This window comes from Callorhinus ursinus, unplaced genomic scaffold, assembly GCF_003265705.2.
Source record: "Callorhinus ursinus isolate GAN/ISIS: 27379988/994484 unplaced genomic scaffold, GSC_fseal_2.0 scaffold2135, whole genome shotgun sequence".
NCBI lineage: Eukaryota > Metazoa > Chordata > Mammalia > Carnivora > Otariidae > Callorhinus > Callorhinus ursinus.
The window spans coordinates 3,068-7,692 of record NW_027399189.1 but is presented as its reverse complement, the minus strand read 5'-3'; the positions used below and the strand labels follow the sequence as shown (position 1 = coordinate 7,692).

General features: G+C 51.7%; 1 pseudogene; it reads left to right on the top strand.

Moving 5' to 3' along the window:
* The first annotated feature begins 3,458 nt into the window (after window positions 1-3,458).
* On the top strand, window positions 3,459-4,187 carry LOC112819187 (histo-blood group ABO system transferase 2-like; annotated as a pseudogene).
* Window positions 4,188-4,625: the final 438 nt, after the last annotated feature.

The window sequence follows — 4,625 nt, the reverse complement described above, 5'->3', positions numbered from 1 at the left end:
CCTCCCTCAGCATGAGTCCCTGAGCCCTGGAGCCAGCTGTCCCACGGAGGGTTGAGGGACCCGAGTGAGCCCATCCTGAGCCCAGGCTCCATGTCAGCTGTATAGACTGATGTGCGCCGGGAGCGTTGGGTAGCTGGCACGGGCCGGGGCAGGCAGTTTCTCCTTCTCATTCCTTCCCCCTCTCCCGCATAGAGGTAGCTCAGAGCAGTCTCCAAGTCTTGACCTGTGCCTCCTGCCTTCAGTTGGTGATCTTGGGGGTTTCCCATTGCTTCTGCCTCCCATATCAGCTCCTGTGCAGTTCCTGGAGCAGGGGAGTGGTCATACCCTTGCCTGTACTCGGTCCTCTTACTGTCCCATACCGAACCCTCACACCTTTGCATCTTCCATGTATGGGCTTGGAAGCAAGCCCATCTACAGGGAACCTATTAGCCACATGGATCCAGGTAATGACCATTGAGTTAGAGATCCAGGATATGTCACAAACCTGCTCTGAAACCTGTCCCACACTCTGTGACCATCTCACACTAAACAGAAAGAGTAATAGCTTCCTGGACTGGGAAGTGGCATCTGTCTCTACTTAAACTCTTGAATGCATAGGTGCCGAGCCTGGACAGAAAGGGACCATGGCTCCCGTGGGCTAGGATTAACAGGTAAAGGATAAGAACTCTGTGAAATTTGAATTCAAGGCATAGAGTGAATAATTATTGTAGAGTAAATAGTCCCAAGTAGGGTTTATGAACATTGTATAGCAAAAGCTTTTTCAAAGAGGTTCCTGAAAGAAAAATCTTTTGAAAATTTAATTCCAGTAGAGTTAACATACAGTGCTATCTTAGTTTCAGGTGTACGATAGAGTGATTCAGTAATTCTGTATATTACTCAGTGCTCATCAAGAAAAGTGTACTCTTAATCCCCTTCATCTGTTTCACATCCCTCCATCCACCTCCTCTCTGGTCACCATCAGTTGTTTATTGTTAAGAGTCTGCACTTTGGTTTTTCTCTTTTCTCCTTTATTTATTTATGTTTGTTTCTTAAATTCCACATAAGAGTGACATCATATGGTATTTGTCTTTCTCTGACGGACTGATTTCACTTAGGATAACACCCTCTAGTTCCATCCATGTGGCTGCAAATGGCAAGATTTCATTCTTTCTTTATGGATGCGTAGTATTCCACTGTGTGTGTGTGTGTGTACACATCTGTCATCTCATTTATCAGTTTATCAACAGTTTATCATTTATCAGTTTATCAAGAGTACTCCACTGTGTGTATGTGTGTGTGTGTGTGTGTGTATACACACATCTATCATCTCATTTATCAGTTTATCAACAGTTTATCATTTATCAGTTTATCAACAGTATTCCACTGTGTGTGTGTGCGTGTGTATATACACATCTATCATCTCATTTATCAGTTTATCAACAGTATTCCACTGTGTGTGTGTGTATATATATACACATATCTATCATCTCATTTATCAGTTTATCAACAGTATTCCACTGTGCGTGTGTGTGTATATATATACACACATCTATCATCTCATTTATCAGTTTATCATCAGACACTTGGTTGCTTCCATATTGTGATATTGTAAGTAATGTTGCAAGAAGCACAGGGGTGCATGCATCCTTTTGAGTTATCATTTTCATATTCGTTGGGTAAACACCCAGTAGTGTGATTGCTGGATTGTAGAGTAGTTCTAGATTTAATTTTTTGAGGAACCTCCATCCTGATTTCCATGGTGGCTGCAAATTTTGCATTTGCACCCACAGTGCACGAGGGTTCCCCTTTTTGGGGTTTGAGTTAGGGTTTCGGATATAGGGGTTCGAGTTCAGGTTCGCATTCGGGGTTCAGGTTCGGGTTCAGCATTTGGGGTTTTAGTTAGGGGTTCAGGTTTGGGGTTTAGGGATTTGAGTTCAAGTTTGGGTTCAGGGTTATGGACCTGGGGGAGGGATTCATGTTAGGCTTTGGGTTCAGGTTGGGATTGGGGTTGGGGTTTAGGGTTTAGGGTATGGGTTAGGGTACAGGTTTGGGTATGGGTTAGGGTACAGGTTAGGGTTAGGGTATGGGTTAGGGTTAGGGTACGGGTTAGGTTACAGGTTAGGGTTAGGTTATGTGTTAGGGTATGGCTCATGTTAGGGTTAGGGATTAGGGTCTCCCTGTCCTCTGCTACACAGAACCCATTCTCCTCTGGTAATAGAGTGTTATTTTCGGAACATAAACTTTGGGCCTCTCTGTGGTCTGCTCCCCTACTGCCCAACCTCTCCAGCCTCACCTCTTCCACCATGGTCCCTCATCATGTGGGCCACCCAAGTGTGTGGTCGTCCCACATGTGCCCTGGGCCTGACTACAAGCCTTTGCTTTTGCTGTGCCCTCTGCCAGGGTCACTCTTCTATCCCCCAGCTTCATATCTGGCTTGTTGCCCCATTGGCTGGGTCTGGACTTTCCCTCTGGTGACCAGACTCATGTCTGCTGGTTTAGTGTGCTTATCCCCTATTTAAATGTAGTGCCCGCCTTCACTGTGTGAGCGATTTACTAACCTGCTGGGTATGGGGCAGGTACAGGGAAGTAGCCTTAGTGCCTACGCAAAAACTTCAGTCTCAGATGGGCTCACCAGACTTGCCTATAATGGGGGAGGTGCTGTCCTCACAGGCGGGAGCAGGTAGTACCCTTAAAGGGGTACCAGCCATGGGACATGGTTGGATAAGACATTGAACCCTTTGGGGCCTGGGAGATGTAGACCTGGACCTGAGGGCTTACACCCTTGGATTCAAGCCTGGGGCCTAAGCAAGCCCCTCTTCTTCCTGGTGTCGTCTTTTGCCTTCCCCGTCCACGGGCTGGATCTGATTCCTGATGTGGCAGAGTTTGAGTGTGACCCCTCCTAGGAATACCAGTGGCTTACTGAGCACCTTGTCAGCAGGATGCCCAGCAGCCTTCCAGGGAGGACACTACAGGAAGTGGAGACAGTTCTGTGGGGGCCAGCGGCAGCCCACTCAAAACAAAGTGAGACGGATGGCCGGCCCTGCTGATTCTAGCCGCTCTCTAAGACATAGAAATGAGGGCTGTGCCCAAAGGTGCTTCCCTCCTGGAAGGTGGGGATGGAATCTGCAGGGGGAGCTGCCAGTAGAGGGCACCTGCAGGGTTTGCCCAGGAGCTCAGCACACGGGGAGTGTTCCTGGCTCCAGCATGCTGACTGTGGGGCTGCATGGGTTTCTAGCCTCCGAAGCCTCAGGCTCCCCTTTGTAAGGTGGAGTGCTGATGGCCTCCATCTCTGGGAACAGACATTAGGGAGGTCCTGCTGGCAGATTCCCTCAGGAAGTTCAGGAGGTGGCTGTTGCTTAAAGCCGCCCAGAGCACGCCCCCTTGAAGAAGGTGCACACGTCCATGGCCCCCAACTCTGGGGTCCTGCTGCCAGCCTCTGGCAGTGACCCTCTTCCTGCCCTGTCCACTGTCCCTGTGGATGCCTGGTCTTCCTGGAGCTATTCCTGCAGACGGCAGAGGAGCACTTCATGGTGGAGCACGGGGTCACCAACTAGGTTTTCACCAATCATCCGGCTGCCCGGCCCCGTGTGCCACTCTGGGAGGGCCAGAGGGTGGTGGTCGTCGAGGTCCGCAGCGTCCTGCTCTGGCAGGATGTGTCCATGTGGCACAGAGCGATGATCAGCGGCTTCCGCGAGCAGCGCTTCCTCTGTGACGTGGAAGACCTGGTGTGCGTGGACGTGGATGCGGGAATGAAGTTCTGGGACCATGTGGGCATGGAGATCCTGTCCCCCCTCTTTGGCACCCCACACCCCGGTTTCTACTGGGCGGCCGCTGAGGACTTTAGCTACGAGCGCTGGCCACAGTCCCAGACCCACATCCCCAGGGACCAGGGCAAATTTCACTAAATGGGGTCTTTTTTGGGGAATTGGTGGTCAAGGTTCCCCGACTGACCTCGGCCTGTTACCAGGCGATGGTGGTCAGCTGGGCCAAATGGATTGAGGCTGTGTGGCCCAGTGAGAGCCACCTGAACAGGTACCTGCTGGACCATGGGCCCACGAAGGTGCTTTCCCTGGAGGACCTGTGGGACCCACGGCTGCTGGGCTGCCCACCCCATCATTCCCCGGGTCATGAAGAAGCTGAGATCCATGGTTGTGCCCAAGAATCACCAGGACACCCAGAACTCATCAAGCGCTGTCCCCAGAGGAACTGTGGGACCCGCGGCTATTGGGCTGTCCCCTGAAGGATCTGTGGAACCCGCAGCTGCTGGGCTAGCCCCTGTCATGAAGAAGCTGAGATTCAGGCCAATGCCAAGAATCACCAGGACACACAGAACTCATGAGGGGCTGCCCCCAGAGGCCATGCAGGACCGGCGGCTGCTGGGCTGTGCCCTGGAGGACTTGCAGGACCTGAGGCTGCTGGGCTGGCCCCCCATCATTCCCTGGGTCCTGAAGAATCTGAGATTTGTGGCTTTGCCCAAGTCACCAGGACATCTGGAACTCACGCAGGGCTGCCCCCGTCTCCATCAGGGGTTGCTGCCTTGAGCGGAGCCATCAGAGCAGATTCTTACCTCTGTGCCCTTGTGGGAAACTGTGGAGCCCAACACTGCTTGCATGGGCACGCCAATGCCCCAGCCACCCCTGTGCACA